Raw genomic sequence first — 17,623 nt, 5'->3', positions numbered from 1 at the left:
CATGAGAGAGATAATATGCAGAGAAGAATCAAATCTTATTAATCCATTGTTTACACTATTTATAGAGAAAACAAGCTGTAAAGCTGTAAATCTTATTAATCCATTGTAAAGCTTTTATCCATTGTTTAATCCATTGTTGATCCGATGAAATGGACGATTATCCTGAGAATAGGTACTGATTGATGTTTTGTTTTCTTTCGGATTTTGTGCCCTTAGTCTGCGTCTTTGTGCTTTCAAGGGTTGTTCTTTCTTGTGTTTTTCTTTTATATTAAATCTTAATTTAATAATAAAGCTTTAACTTAAACCTAACCTCTCTAACTGTATTTACACGTCAGCATTTAATAACTTAGGCTGCATTTACTTGGATAAAATAAATTTATCCATGGAAAAGAAAGGAAAACAAAAATTTATGCCTTGAAATGTCTCCTTTTTTTTTTTTCCAACATTTGACACAAAAGAGATGTTTACCATTTTTCCTTCCTTATTTTCACTTCAAAGATGGACAATATTATCCACTCAAAAATGGATAGATAATATTATCAATCCTTGAAGTGAAAATAAGGAATAAAAAATGAACATCTCTTTTGTGTCAAATGTTAAAAAAGAAAGAAGACATTTTAAAGCATAAATTTTTGTTATCCATCTTTTTCTATGGATAAATTTATTCATCAAATTAAACACATCCTTAACTAACTCTTAAGAATACAACAGCTTAAGTCTTCTAATACCCACTAATTATGTTATTTGAGAAAAAGAAACAGTACAATTTACCTTACACCTCAGTGTTAACATAGAATCGTCATTATTTGAATGTCTTATTTAGACAAGACACACATAAATCAAAATAAAGAAATGGATTATTAATGGAAATACATTAAAGGGAATCAAAGGCCAAGAGAGAAAAAGAAGCCCGTTCCCTTGAGCCAACTCCCACCGGAGATAAAATTTTCGGGCGTAAATGGCTGCGCCTGCGACGCGCTCGTGAGCACCGTGAAGCCGCGCCACTTGACCCTGTTGGCGGTGTTGGCGCCGGCGCCCTTGTTCTGGTACTCGGCGTAAAAGAGAGTGTCGAGCGCAAAGTTGCCGTCCCACGGGAACCAGCCGGCGGGATGGATGACGTTGCTGATGTCGGACTGCATCACGACGGTCCTCGAGTACTGTTTCCACGGCCGCCCGAGGTACGACGGGAAGCTGCCCTGCACCGATTGAAGGTCTGCCGTCGCGCTGATCCTGCACTTCTGGATCACGATGCCGGTGTTCTGGTTGGGGTCGTCGCGCCCCTGGGCAGTTACCATGTTTTTCTGGCTAGGATTGGGGCGGCGGGCCTGGATGTCGCAGTCCTGGAGGACGGCGGCGGCGTTGCCGAAGATGAAGTCGACGGTGCCCACGATGCGGCAGCCCGTGTAGAACTGGCGGAGGGAGTGGACGTAGAGGGTGTCCTGGAAGGCAATCATGTTGCAGTGGTAGAAGGCGCAGAGATCGGCGTTCACGCGGAGGGCCCCGCCGAGTTCTGGAATGTGATGTCTCGGGCCAGAAACCCGCCGCCAACAACCGCTGCATGCATCAAATTTTAAGAATTATCACTAGACTATATTATACTCCTTTGAGTTAATATATTACAATAGTCATTTTCATATTATAAAGATAAAGAAATATTCTTAAATTTGCAAATTCAATAATAAATTCATGATCAAATCTTTTTTTTTTTTTTAGGGGATGATCAATTCTACTTTTGGTTGTGAATAAATAGTGCAATTTACGGTTAGGAATAGATTTGGTGGTAAATTGTTATATTTAATTAAAGAGCAATATCACAAATAATAAATCTATTCATAGATAATCTTTTAAAAAAAAAATAATTTATTCATTCACAGGATAAAATAACAAAATTGAATACTTTTATTTAGTGTTCCCATTGGTATGGGCAAATAGATTAAGATTGCTATGCTTTCGAAAATTTTGAGATATTTCTGTTATCCTCTTCTTAGTAGGATTAAAATGCTGTCCTCCTTAATCATGGGGCATAAATTATTTTAATCGTATTACTAATTCAGAAATACTAACTAACAATGGCACATATGGGATCATTTGTTCTTTACTACCGTGTACCACTCTTAATTTATTATAATTTTTAATTATATTTTCTTCAATTTTAATTTAGATGGTCCCCATATATTATTTTGACGCGTCAAAATACCTAATAATAGTTCAAATTCAAAAACATCATTTTCTTGCACATGAACGATTGGTCCCATCTTATCTCAAAAACAAAAAGTAAAAGAAACGTTTCACCACATCTGCTCAATATGTTAAATTAGTAAAATCCACTTTTGAAATAAATTACCACAAACAATATATAATTAAACTGTTGAACATTTGATTTAGGATAATCATATTTAAATTAGGAGTAAAATAATATATAGTCATTCTAAAAAATAAAATCTAAAAAATACCACCTTTTATAAATATACAAATATACTCATTTAGGACATTTTTACCCTTATGTCGAGTATTAGTGTAATTTGCACTGATGCTCGACCACTGAAGCTCGACTTGTAATCGACAAATATCAAGCATTAGTATATTTTCTAACAATTTTCGATTACTCAACTCGCAAAGGTTGAGCATGTCGAACATTAATTAAATATATTTTTCACAAATACTCTAATGCTCGATATACTCGACTCGCAATGGGATCGAGCATATTGAGCATTAATGTATTTACCACTAATGTTTGACATGCATTAATCGAGTTTGTCGAGTAAAGATCGCGATTTCAGCAAATTTTGTTCTTTCAAATTCAAAATGGATAATATATTTTTTTAATTTTCGGATATTTTTTGTTTTTTATCTTTTATTTTTGAGAATGGGTAAAAGCAATCATAACCCTTTAAATTATATGGTAAAAACTTATTTAAAATATAGTACATCCCGGTGTGAAGTGTGGAAGGACTAACCAACAGTGGCGGAATTGAAGGTAGTGCTGCCGTCGACGACGTTCCGGCTGCCGGTAATAATGGTGTTCATCCGCCCGTCTCCAACGAACATCAAGTTGGTCTTCTTCTTCGGAATCTCCACATTCTCTCTGTAAACCCCCGCCTTTATCCTAATCACATACCTCTGGCTGCTCCCTCTCCCCTCCGGCGCCCCTGCCACAGCGGCCGCAACCGTGCGGTAGTTCCCGCTCCCGTCCGCCGCCACCGTCACGTGCGGCTTAACCGTGGAGGACTGGAGCAGGCGCCTGTCGCCGGCCGAAAGCCACTCGGGCCAGTCCCCTTGATCCTCCCCTAGCAGCCTCTTAGCATTTGCAGAGTTGAGGTTAGCGGCATCATCGGTATCGGAGAGATTCTTGATGATGGCCATGACGTTGCTGACAAGGCGGAAGACGTGCATTTGGCCGGAGATGAGAGCTTCGCGCACTTTCTCGTCGGCGCCGTCGTGGGAGAAGCCGTCGAGGCAGGACTCCTGGTTGGTCTGGGCGGCGCTGAGCAGCGTGAGGAGGTTCTCCTTGTGGGCGGCGATGGAGTAGTTCTTTTCGCCCATATCCTCGAGCTCCAGCTCGCTGTCGTGGAGCTCCTCGAGGGTGTCGTCGATCATCTCGAGGCAGTCGTGGAGGGCGACCTTCTCGCGCGGCGTGAGGGTGGCACTCTGCTGCCGCTCGATCTTCTTCACGGTGAAGAAGTTGCGCTCCACCGTGTAGATGGTGTAGTTGAGGGCGGTGAGCAGGACGTCCTTGCTGCTCTTCAAGGAGGCGGCGGGGGGAGACGCTAATGCGATGCTGGAGACGCACAGCTCCGGGTACAATGTGGCGGCGCAGGTGGACTTCACCACCGCTTCATGGTCGGATATAGCAGGCACCACTAGCAGAGATAGGAATGCTGAGAGGATTAGCATTTTTCGCTTGTTTTTGTGGTGGTGCTGCTGCATTTCGGGCAGTTGCATGTTTTCCATGGATTCTAGAGCAGTAACTAGGCTGTGTTGGTGGAAGAAGAGAGCCACTCCTATATAGGAACTACCAAGATTATCTTTTCTTTTCCTTTTTGAGGTCGAAACAAACAAGATTATCTGCTCTCTATATAGTGTGTGGTTTGGTATCAGTTGATGAATATTACAAATCAACACATGAAAAATGCGGTTGCATGCATACAATAAATATTTCGCTCAGTTTTGAAAACTCCAAAATTTGGGAGAATTCAAGAAAGCCTATCAACAATTGCACATTTATCCTTACTCCTTAATTGGGAAAGTTGATATGCACGTTTATCCTTATTCCCTAATTAGGAAAGACACCTACTACTGTCTTTGTTCAGCTTGCACTGTTTATAGCAGCAACCTCAAGTAAAAATAAAAAATACAAAAAATTATAAATAAGTACAATGTAGAGAATATAGTAAAATAATTAAATTCTATTTTTATTTTAAAAAATAAATTAAATAAATCAAAATTTTCCTTATTATACTAGTGTGTGGTGGCCAGAATGTGCATGAGTGCATAGATTTATTGTAATATGTGGTGATGACATGATTAGGGATGACAATTGGGTGGGTACGGATAGTGGTCCATGCTTATGGGAGCTTCGACCTTGCAACCCCATGCAATTAATGCAAACGGCTGATCTGCACCATACAAGTGTATATGAATTTCTTTTGTATTTAGTTTTCAAGGAGCATTTTAAAACAGTAAATAATAAATATGGTTACTTTCATGGAAATCGAGTCAAACGTTTTCTTTTATGGTTTTCTTTTGTTATTAATTCGTTTGTTTTTCGTTAATTATTAATTCGTTTTCTTTATACTGTTAATTCGTTTGTTTCATGGAAATCGAGTCAAACGTTTTCTTTTATGGTTTTCTTTTGTTATTAATTCGTTTGTTTTTCGTTAGTTATTAATTCGTTTTCTTTATACTGTTAATTCGTTTGTTTTTGCGTGTACCACTTTTAATTTATTATAATTTTTAATTATATTTTCTTTAATTTTAATTTATTATGCTTTATAAAAAAATAATTAACAAGGGTTTACTCATCCAATTAAGATTTATAATTATTTTTTTATATTTATTTGAATTAATAATTGATTATTTGGGTTCATTAATTCAAAGTTAGGGTATACAATTTTTTAAAATTTCAATTTTTAGTTATAAATATTAATTAGAGTTCATAATATAATAATATTTTTTATTTTTATAAAAAATAATTATAAAATAAATAAATTAAGAATGATACACACAAAATAGTGGGACAAAAGATCCCATCTCCACTTCTACGGTCTACCATCATTTTGGTGAGGAGCCGTTTCTTTGCCAAATTAATTTTTTTTACTTATTTTTTTTATTTGTTTGTTACTTTTTTCTCTCTCCTCACTCTTATTTTACTTATTTTTCTTTGAAATTTAAAGTTTTAAACTAAATTGCTTTCTCTCACTACAAAAAACAATTGATTACTGGCGGCGTCTGCCGTCGGTAATTTCGAGGCGGCCGCCGAAAAATGCATTATCGGTAACCTAGATTGAATTTAACGTATACAATTCAATTCAAAATACATTACAAATACCAAATTAAAATACTTAGGTTATTGTGTATAAACTAGATTGATTATTAAAATAATAATAATAATAATAATAATAATAATAATAATAATAATAATAATAATAATAATAATAATATTAATAAATATTTTTTCGACATAAAAATAACAAAGTAGTGAAGTGGAAACATCAAATAATAAGTTTTTTTTTTTTTTATATAAAATTAGGCGAACACATTGTTTCCGTGTCAATCCTATAGGATTCGGGTTATTTTCGGGCCAACTTATCAGGTTGCGGGTTATTCTTAGAGCAACCCTATCAGATTGAAATTTTATAAGGTTAAAAATTTTCAATACTAATTCTCTCAAATCATTGGTCTATTCGGATCAGCCTACAAATTTCGAGCTGTATTGACTATTGACATCCTAATTATGTCCTTAAGGTTAATATTGCCTTTTACTAAGTGATATGACTTATGAACATTAATAACCAGCTCGTAAAAAATTAGTACTTTTTTAATTTGAAGCTACAAATTATAGAGTAAATATAAAAAAATAATTTTTAATTTTAATTTTAAATAGGTGGTAATATTAAGTGAAACAGAGACTATAGATAAAATCAGCCTTATTCCAATGAAACATGATTACAGCAAACTAACAACTGATTTGTGGAGATACGAATCGCAAGACCCAAAAAAGGAAAGTAAAAAAAAAAAAATCACAAAACAAAATACAAATGGTGAAAATACAGAAAACGGGAATCAAAGGCCAAGAGAGAAGGGGAAGCCCGTCCCCTGTAGCCAACTCCCTCCGCCAATAAAATTCCCCGCCGTGAAGGGCTGCGCCTGCGCCGCGCTGGTCAACACCCTGAAGCCGCCCCACGTGACCCTGTTGGCGGTCACGGCGCCGGCGCCAGTATTCTGATACTCGGCGTAGAAGAGAGTGGCGAGCGCGAAGTTGCCGTCCCACGGGAACCAGCCGTCGGGCATGGATGACGTTGCTGATGTCGGACTGCATCACGACGGTCCTCGAGTATTCCTTCCAGGGCCGCCCGAGGTACGTCGGGAAGCTGCCCTGCACCGACTGAAGGTCCGACGTGGCGCCGATCCGGCACTTCTGGATGACGATGCCGGTGTTCTGGTTGGGGTCGTCGCGGCCCTGGGCCGTCACCATGTTGCGCTGGCCGGCGTTGGGGCGGCGGGCGTGGATGTCGCAGTTCTGGAGGACGGCGTTGGCATTGCCGAAGATGAAGTCGACGGTGCCGGCGATGAAGCAGCCCGTGTAGAACTGGCGGAGGGAGTGGACGTAGAGGGTGTCCTGGTAGGCCAGCATGTCGCACCGGTAGAAGGCGCAGAGATCGGCGTTCACGCGGAGGGCCACGGCCTGGTGCTTCGACGGCCCCGCCTTGTTCTCGAACGTGATGTCCCGGGCCAGAAACCCGCCGCCAATAACCGCTGCATGCATCCAAATTTTAAATTTTTGCTAACGTTAATTATGAATCTTTTTCCATTTTTAGGTAGAGTGGATTCATAACTCAGTTCATTTTACTGAATAGATTTGTGATCTTTTATTCGAGTTGTATGAGGGGTTCAAATTTAATTTCTTACAACAAGTGCATCATGTATTTATAATCCATGATTTATATTTTAAACTGAATTTATAGTTCAGTTAGCCCTAACTTATTACTCCCTCCGTTCGCGATATCGTTTCCACTTCCATTTATAGAAGTAGGGTTCGCAAACTTTCACTCACAACAATAGTAGAACTCAAACTCCACTCACTACAATATCCACTATTATCTACTATTATCCATAACTTTTCTTAAAATTCGCGTCGTCCACAATGTAGAAACGATATTGCGGAATTTATTTGTTTAATAAAAGAAATCAATATAGGCTATATGGCATTACTCTTGAGAACCCCTAATTTTAGCAATAGGTGACGTCCTATAAATTGACAATTAAGGTTTTTAAATGCAAGTGACTGTTTACTCTTAAAGGGCATTTAGACTGCTTTTATTAATAACCTGGACAACCGGTCGTGGGAATAAACAAAAGTTTTAAACCAAAAAGAATAATAAAAAATTTGGAATTTGACAACCGGTTGTGTCTGCAAATTGCAGACCAACCTTTAGCATGACCCATGTTAATCAAATAGAAAGATGCCACTTGACTGTTATTAAAAAATATGATAATAAATAATATAAAAAGAAAAGATATTTAAATTGTAATGGATTATTAATAAAGTATTAAGGATGTAGAATTTAAATAAATTATAGGTTGTAGATGTAGAAGAAAGAGAAATAATTTTTTTATTAAAAGATTGGATTATTGAAGTCATTGATAAAGATAGTCCTAATTCATTTCTATTGTTTCAAAAAAAGAAACGAGATATTTATGTCATCCTCTAGTTGATTAGTAGGAGTAGTACTAATTGTTTATTAACAATTGGAGGATGTCTGTCTGCCATAGGTGCTTTTGTTTTGCCTTTCTGTGGAAAGGCTGTCATTGATTTGATGGCTGTAAAAAATTTGGAAAGAGTAAGGTAAGAAGTACTCCCTCCGTCCACGAAAAACATGCCACTTTGCTTTCGGCACGGGTTTTAAGAAAATGTGAGTAAAGTTGGTAGTGGAGTAAGGGTCCCACTTTAAATGTGAGTGGAGTTGTATGGACCCTACTACTAAAAATGGAAGTGACATATTTTTTGTGGACGAACGAAAAAGGAAATTGTGGCATATTTTTGGTGGACGGAGGGAGTATTTAATTTAGGTTGATGTTTTTAAATGTTGTCTTTTTTTAACTTTGTACTACCGACACTAATTTTTACAACCAAAACTAGGTTCGCACTTACCTTACCGAATCCATCAAGATTTAATTATAGCGACTAAAAAATATCAGTCCGTGTCACCCTAATTGTAAATTTGTAATGATAAAATAATTTCAATTGGAGAAAAGTCAAGTGGTATAATAACTATGGTCCCATAGATTAAACGCCTTAAAATAACCAATAATGCTCCAAAAACATCACTTTCCAGCACATGAACCCTATGTCCCCATCTACCCAAAAAGTAAAGTTTAGCAAATCTACCTTTGAAATAAATGACCATAAGTATATAATCTTTTAAATCATTTGAGTTGGAATGGTCATCATAAAAATAGATTAAAAATTTGTATGAGTGTCCAGTATATTCGTTCGAATTAAATATAAATAGAATCTATTAACTTTGAATTAAAGTTTGTTAATCTTCAATTAAAATTGATTAAATATGATTATAGGACTACTAACCAACGGTCGCGGAATTGAAGGTAGTGCTGCCGTCGACGACATTACGGCTGGCAGTGATAATGGTGGTCGTCCGCCCATCTCCGACGAACATCAAGTTGGTCTTCTTCTTCGGAATCTCCACATTCTCTCTGTAAACCCCCGCCTTTATCCTAATCACATACCTCTGGCTGCTCCCCCTCCCCTCCGGCGCCGCCGCCACAGCCGCTGCAACCGTGCGGTGGTTCCCGCTCCCGTCCGCCGCCACCGTCACGTCCGGCGTCACCGTCGTGGCCTGGAGCAGGCGCCTGTTGATATGCGACGGATAGCTCAAGAATGATCAGTTTATTAATTATTTCAAATAGTTATCTTAGTGTATTTTTGTTGAAGTGCGTTTGCCATCTACATTTATTACCTGTCGGCGGCGGACAGCCACTCCGGCCAGTCCCCCAACAGCCTCCTCCCCTTAGCATTTGCAGAGTTGAGGTTAGCGGCATCATCGGTATCGGAGAGATTCTTGATGATGGCCATGACGTTGCTGACAAGGCGGAAGACGTGCATTTGGCCGGCGATGAGCGCTTCGCGGACTTTCTCGTCGGCGCCGTCGTGGGAGAAGCCGTCGAGGCAGGACTCCTGGTTGGTCTGGGCGGCGCTGAGCAGCGTGAGGAGGTTCTCCTTGTGGGCGGCGATGGAGTTGTTCTTATCGCCCATGTCCTCGAGCTCCTGCTCACTGTCGTGGAGCTCCTCGAGGGTGTCGTCGATCATCTCGAGGCAGTCGTGGAGGGCGACCTTCTCGCGCGGCGTGAGGGTGGCACTCTGCTGCCGCTCGATCTTCTTCACGGTGAAGAAGTTGCGCTCCACCGTGTAGATGGTGTAGTTGAGGGCGGTGAGCAGGACGTCCCTGCTGCTCTTCAAGGAGGCGGCGGGGGGAGACGCTAATGCGATGGTGGAGACGCACAGCTCCGGGTACAATGTGGCGGCGCAGGTGGACTTCACCACCGCTTCATGGTCGGATACAGCAGGCACCACTAGCAGAGATAGGAATGCTGAGAGGATTAGCATTTTTCTCAACATGTTCAGCTGCTTTTCCGGTTGCATACTTTCCATGGATGCTGAGACAGTCGAGCAGTAGGCTTTGTCGGTGCTCTAACAATTTAGAATCCTATATATATACAAACAAACAACATTATCTCTTGCAAATATACGTGCTTTGGTATACATTTATTAACGTACAAGAATAATTGGTTATTATATGAATTTGTTACGAACTACTCCCTCCGTCCCAATAAAAGTGGCCACTTTTTTTTGGACACGGAGATTAAGAAATTGAGTGTTATATGTTTTAATAGAGTGTGGCCTACAATTGTTGACCAAATTAGTGAGTAATTGTTGACTTAATTAAAGTAATTTTGGCATTTTTAGAAAGTGGCCTACAATTGTTGACCAAATTAGTGAGTAATTATTGACTTAATTAAAGTAAACTTTTGCCATTTTTAGAAAGTAGCCACTTTTAATGGGACACCCAAAAAGAAAATGTGGCCACTTTTATTGGGACGGAGGGAGTATTAGTAAAAATAATTAATACAGAAAAATAAAATTTCATCATATATCAAAATTTCTAAACTATGAATTCATTCAACAAAGTCAAATTCATACAACAAAGTCATAAATCTACTTGAAAATACTTCATAATTTATACATACTTATATATAGGATTAGAATAAAACAAAAACCATGAAATTATTAAGTAACTGCATTGAATGGTTCTTTATATATAAAAGGCAAGATGTACATCATATCATAAACTTGAATATCGGATGAGATCCAGTGTACCATAAATTGTGTCCCACTCCATGTCCCATTAGTAAAACTACGTAGTTTTAAGTATAACTTTAAAATATACATCTGTATAAGAAATCTCGGCTCCGCAGCGGCTTATCGGCTTGGAGAATCGTCTCCCTTCCTGGATAGATATGCTTCAACCGAATCCAAAAGAAAATTTCCTAATTTTTGCAAAAAATCAGTGAGCTATGGAAATCAGATATTTCTTCTGTTCCCAATTCATTCGTTCTCCTACTGAAATCGAAAGTTTGGGTCTGAATCTGGTATTAATATCTTTCTCCAAGTCTTTTCTCTCGCCAATCATTTTTGCGACACGCCGACGGAGACGACAATCGAAATCAAGCCGGTGAGTTTTGATGTTGTTGGGAAAAGTGGTGAATAAATATTCACGAGTGTCAAAATAAATGACACTTGCACAGCGGAACCAGGATAATTCTTTTCCCTCTTGCTGGATTACAAAATGGGATCCAAACCAAGAAAAATATTTGGTGCAAAATATAAGAAAATATGAGACAAGAATTTTTACGTGGAAAACCCAAATTGGGAAAAACCACGAGACCGTAGTCTAGAAATCTTCCACTATGTATATAGTAGGCTTACAAAATTCTCCCTACACAAAATAGGGGAAACACAAATCTCAAGTTTAATAACTTGGAAAACACAAGAGGACTGAGCTACTATTTTAAGAGAGATGAAAAATCCTATGATTTTTCCTCACAATTTTCTTCTCTCAAAAAGCACTCACCACACTCTCTCTTGTTTTGTCTCACACTTCTCGCACTTCTGCACACTCTCATTTGGCAGAATGAGCCTCAATTTATAGGAAATTTTGGGCCGTTGGTTGTTGAAGTTTGCTGCAAACTTCAGCAGCAATTGTTGAAGATAACTGCCGCAATTGGAGAAAAGGAATGGTAGGCTTGCAGCCAAAGTTGAGGCTGCTCAATTTCTTCCAAAGTAACTGTTGCAACACTATTCATCTACACCTTTGTCAAAAGTTGTAGGCTTGTGGGGCATTTCACATTGAGGTGGATTTACCTCAACAATTCTCCCCCTCCACCTCATGTGGAGATTCAACTAGACCTGCTTCACATTTGCAGATCTCAAACTTATCTCGGGGTAAGGACTTGGTAAACATATCTGCACCATTCTCATCGGTGTGGATCTTCTCGAGCTGCATTAGTTTCCTTTCAAGTGCAACTCGAATCCAGTGATATCTCACATCAATATGTTTCGATCTCGAGTGAAAACTCGAATTCTTACTCAAGTGAATTGCGCTTTGACTATCGCAGTAAAGCACATACTTCTCTTGCTTCAAGCCCAACTCTTGTAGAAACTTCTTCAACCACAATACCTCTTTGCAAGCTTCCGTCACAGCAATGTACTCAGCTTCCGTTGTGGATAATGCCACGCATTTTTGAAGTTTCGATTGCCACGAGATAGCTCCCCCTGCAAGTCTCATCAGGTATCCAGATGTGGATTTCCTGGAATCTATGTCACCAGCCATGTCTGCATCCACATATCCTTCAAGTAGAATATGGTTATCACCAAACTTCAGACAAAGTTTAGAAGTACCTCTCAGGTACCGAAATATCCATTTCACTGCTGTCCAATGCTCTTTTCCTGGGTTTGAGAGAAATCGACTTACCACACCAACTGCGTGAGCGACGTCAGGTCTAGTGCATATCATAGCATACATTAGACTCCCCACCGCAGAAGCATATGGAATCTTTTGCAGTTCTTCCTTTTCTGTCTCACTTGTCGGGCATTGTGCTGAACTTAGCTTCATATGACCCGCAAGTGGAGTGGCGACTGGCTTCGACTTGCTCATTCTAAATCTTTCAAGAACTTTCTCAATATATTGTTCTTGAGATAACCAGAGCTTCTTGCTCTTCCTGTCCCTGAAGATCTTCATTCCAAGGATCTGCTTAGCTGCGCCTAAGTCTTTCATCGCAAAAGACTTGCTTAGCTCTTTCTTCAGCTTATCAATTTTGCTGGCATCATGGCCTACAATTAACATGTCGTCAACGTAGACAGACAATATGATAAAATCACCTCCTGCGAACTTCTTGAAGAAAACACAGTGATCTGAGGTGGTCCTGTTGTAGCCATGGGTTGACATGAAGGACTCAAACTTCATGTACCATAATCTGGGAGCTTGTTTCAGGCCGTACAAGCTCTTCTTCAACCTGCATACAAGGTTCTCTTTTCCTTTGACTTTGAAACCTTCAGGTTGGTCCATGTAGATTTCTTTGTCTAAATCTCCATGCAGAAATGCAGTCTTCACATCAAGTTGCTCGATCTCCAGGTCCAAACTGGCAGCAATCGCGAGCACCACTCTGATTGAAGACATCTTCACCACTGGTGAGAAAATCTCTTCAAAATCAACACCCTTTTTCTGACTGAAACCCTTCACAACCAGTCTCGCCTTGTACCTTGGTTGTGAGCTATTCTCCTCAGCCTTTAATCTGTAGACCCACTTGTTTTTCAGCGATCTCTTGCCGGCTGGCAACTTCACTAAGTCATAGGTGTGATTTTCAACTAAGGAGTTCATCTCCTCCTTCATGGCTTCTAACCACTTCTCCTTTTGGTCATGCGCCATGGCTTCTACAAAACTCTGTGGCTCTCCTCCATCAGTGAGCATTACATACTCATGTGGGCTATATCTGGTAGAAGGTTGTCTTTCTCTGGTAGACCTTCTGACTGGAGGGACATCATCTTGTACAGGTGGAGTCTGATCGTCACCTGCTTCATCATCAACCGGATCACCATGCTCCGATTGGGTATCTCCCCCGTAATTCTGGAGTGTCGGTGAAGGAACTGGATCTAAGTTGACAGGAACTTCTGAATTAGATTCAGGCTTTTCCTTCGCATCATCAGGAACTTGATCTTCAAGGAATACAACATCCCTGCTTCTGATGACTTTCCTGTTAACTGGGTCCCATAATCTATAACCAAACTCTTCATGAGCGTATCCCAAGAAGATACATGGTTTGGTTTTATCATCAAGCTTGGATCTCTCATCTTTTGGAATGTGAACAAAAGCCCTGCAGCCAAACACTCTCAAGTGTTTATAAGACACGTCTTTCCCGGACCAAACTCTATCTGGAATGTCACCACCCAGAGGAGTTGATGGAGAAAGGTTGATCAAGTCAACTGCGGTCCTCATAGCTTCACCCCAAAAGGATTTTGGCAATTTGGAGTGCGACAGCATGCATTTGATTCTTTCACAAATTGTTCTGTTCATCCTTTCTGCCACGCCATTGTGTTAAGGGGTCTTTGGGACGCTTTTCTCAAGCTTGATACCATGGTTCCTGCAGTGTTGCTCAAACGGGCCTTGGTACTCACCGCCGTTGTCTGCACGAACACACTTCAGTTTCCTTCCCGTTTGTCTCTCGACTTTTGCTTGAAAATTCTTAAAGACCTCCAACGTTTGGTCTTTGGTTTTCAAAGCAAAACACCAGACTTTTCTCGAAAAATCGTCAATGAAAGTGATGAAATATAGTGCGCCACCAAGAGTTCTGTCTTTCATGTAGCACAAATCTGTGTGCACCAAATCAAGAGGTTGAGCTCTTCTTGAGGGAGAGAAGCTCTTGAATGCAACTCTGTGTTGTTTTCCGGCCAAACAATCAACACAGGTTTCCAAGTGCATTCCTTTTACCTCAGGGATGAGGCTTCTTCTAGCCAAGATCTCCAGACCTTTCTGGCTCAGATGCCCAAGCCTCTTATGCCATATCTCAATGGAGGAATTTTTGACGACTGCATTCACCTCTCCATTGGACAACGTTGCATGCATCATGTAGAGAGAATTTTGCTTTCTACCCTTTGCTGCAATTAGAGAGCCTTTGATTAGCTTCCATTTTCCTTCGCCGAAATGGTTGATGTAGCCATCATCGTCGAGCTTGCCAGTGGAAATAATATTGAGTCTGATATCAGGAACATGTCGGACATCTTTTAAGATAAGCTTACATCCAGTGTTAGTAAGCAGGACAATGTCTCCTATACCAGCAACTTCTGTCACACCATGATTGGCCATTCTGACTTTGCCAAAGCTGCCACCGGTGTAGGATGCAAACATATCACGATGTGGTGAAATGTGATATGATGCACCCGAATCAACGATCCAGTCTGTTTGTTGGCATGACGAACTCACAAGAGCATCATCGCAAACTACGACAACATCGCCATCAGTTGCAACTGCTGTTGTGTCATTCTCAGCTTTTTCATTATTTCCACGCGCTTGATCTCTTTTCTTCTTTCTGCAGTCTCTCTCATAGTGGTTTGGACCACCGCAATAATGGCATTTGAAGTCTTTTCTGGGTTTAGACTTCCCCCTGGATTTATCTCTCGAGTATTGAGAGCCTTTACTTTTACTTCTCCCTCGATTTCCATTTTCAGCAATCATCGCCTTTGTCTCAGAAGAACGTTCTTGATCTTTTCTTCTGGATTCTTCATTAAGAAGACAATCTTTGACCATCTGCAAGGTCAATGCTCCACCTGGAGCCGAGTTGCTGATTGACACTACAAGAGTGTCCCAACTGTCCGGCAATGAACTGAGTAGCAATAAAGCTACGACTTCATCATCAAGAGAAATCTTCATGTTGGTGGATTGGTTGATAAGACCCTGATATGCATTGAGGTGCTCCGTCATATTGGCACCCTCCGCATATCGCAAGCGAACGATTTTTCTGATGATGGAGGCTTTGTTTAAAGCATTTTTCCTTTCAAACATAGCTTCCATTTTCTTCCAAAGAACGTCAGCTTTTTCCTCATTAGCAAAATGATGAAAAATACTGTGTTCAATGAAGCGCCGGACGTAACCAACTGTTTTTCTGTGCATGATGAGCCATTCATCATCACTCATATCCTTTGGTTTGGAATCATCTCCATGTAAGGGCAAATAGAGATCCTTACAATAGAGAAGATCCAACATGCTTGGCTTCCAAATTGAGTAATTTGATCCGTTCAATTTGAACATACCACCAAGCGACGACGATTCCTCCATTTTTAATCCGCCTCAGAACCAAGGTGGCTCTGATACCACTTGTTGGGAAAAGTGGTGAATAAATATTCACGAGTGTCAAAATAAATGACACTTGCACAGCGGAACCAGGATAATTCTTTTCCCTCTTGCTGGATTACAAAATGGGATCCAAACCAAGAAAAATATTTGGTGCAAAATATAAGAAAATATGAGACAAGAATTTTTACGTGGAAAACCCAAATTGGAAAAAACCACAAGACCGTAGTCTAGAAATCTTCCACTATGTATATAGTAGGCTTACAAAATTCTCCCTACACAAAATAGGGGAAACACAAATCTCAAGTTTAATAACTTGGAAAACACAAGAGGACTGAGCTACTATTTTAAGAGAGATGAAAAATCCTATGATTTTTCCTCACAATTTTCTTCTCTCAAAAAGCACTCACCACACTCTCTCTTGTTTTGTCTCACACTTCTCGCACTTCTGCACACTCTCATTTGGCAGAATGAGCCTCAATTTATAGGAAATTTTGGGCCGTTGGTTGTTGAAGTTTGCTGCAAACTTCAGCAGCAATTGTTGAAGATAACTGCCGCAATTGGAGAAAAGGAATGGTAGGCTTGCAGCCAAAGTTGAGGCTGCTCAATTTCTTCCAAAGTAACTGTTGCAACACTATTCATCTACACCTTTGTCAAAAGTTGTAGGCTTGTGGGGCATTTCACATTGAGGTGGATTTACCTCAACAGATGTTTCTATTGTAGTTGAGAACAGATTTTTGAATTTTTATTTCTGAACCATGATTGTAATTAGCCAATTTTTTGGCAATAACCCAATTCGAATTCTTGGTGAATTGAAAAATGACGACAACCTTGGCTTTCGAATTCTGTACAATTTATGATTATTTTTAGTTATAGTAGCAGTAGAATGTTGAGGATGGGGGTCTGCAGTTAGGTGTTTGCGAGCATAGAGCATTGCTAATGAAGGTACACCTTTTAGTTAGTTACATTATTTATTAATCTTTTTTCTTGTGGACCATTGCTTCAACTTAAACAATCTGAAAAGTTGTTTCTATACTTTTTAGTATTTATGTGACCGCATGGAGCCTCGAATCCCTTGTGAACTAGTGTGTGATGAGATAGGAAAACTGGCATCCACCTCCCTAATGCGCTGTAATATTGGATCATTGGAGTCTGCAGTGAAGGTATGTGTCGTGTCTGTTCTTATATCTAGTTGTTCTTGTCGATGGGTTCGAGTCCTATAGCCCCTATAGCCCCTGATGTGGCTAAGCCTCGACTAGGCAAAATGAAGAGTTTATTTATCGTTATGACTGGTCGAGTGGTAGAACTTTTCTCTTTTCTACTTGCGAAATTGGGAGAGTGGATGAGTTCGCAAGATGTTCTAGAATGGCTATTCCTCACCATGTCTCCAATAGAATGGTATTGTCCTTCGGTCTTCTTTTTGAATACTTCACTTGTGAAATGCCGTTATTAGCTGTAGGACTGCTCAGATTTTTTGTTGAACATATCTTATAAGCTTCTAATTTTCTTTAAGCTTCTTTTTGTTTTCTGGCGTAAACTGCAGTCGTCGCTGATCTTGGCACCCAAAGCATATGATAAGAGGGAGTTCCGGTGCATTAGCTATTGTCACGACAATCACAGATGGCACCGATTCCGTAGGTGTTGATTCGCGTTGTCATAAATGAAATTAAAAGAAAAGTTGTAGCTATTGTCACAACAATCATGTTCTTGTTTCACTTTTTTTTCCCCTCAGTATTGATAGCTAACCATAGCTTATGGTTAGGAATGTATTTTACAGAAGCATACAAATATCTGATTTTGGAGAGTTGAATTCATAGTCTTTGGCTTATATATTTTTCTTCTTGTAAATATTGGCTTATATATTCGTCATATCACGTACAATCATCATATCCCATTTCTGCAACTAATATGCAAATGCATGAATAGCTCTGTTCAAAATAATGTTCAGAATATACAAATCTTTTTTTTGGTAAATAAAGAAT

General features: G+C 39.7%; 2 pseudogenes; both read right to left on the bottom strand.

Annotated features, from left to right (window-relative positions):
* Positions 1-712: 712 nt before the first annotated feature.
* LOC131021417 (pectinesterase-like) lies at positions 713-4,169 on the bottom strand (annotated as a pseudogene).
* Positions 4,170-6,129: 1,960 nt separating this feature from the next.
* LOC131021416 (pectinesterase-like) lies at positions 6,130-9,940 on the bottom strand (annotated as a pseudogene).
* Positions 9,941-17,623: the final 7,683 nt, after the last annotated feature.

This window comes from Salvia miltiorrhiza, chromosome 4 (genome assembly GCF_028751815.1).
Source record: "Salvia miltiorrhiza cultivar Shanhuang (shh) chromosome 4, IMPLAD_Smil_shh, whole genome shotgun sequence".
Taxonomy (NCBI): Eukaryota; Viridiplantae; Streptophyta; class Magnoliopsida; order Lamiales; family Lamiaceae; genus Salvia; species Salvia miltiorrhiza.
Note: the sequence above shows the minus strand (reverse complement) of the source record. Positions and strands in the feature narration are given on the sequence as shown.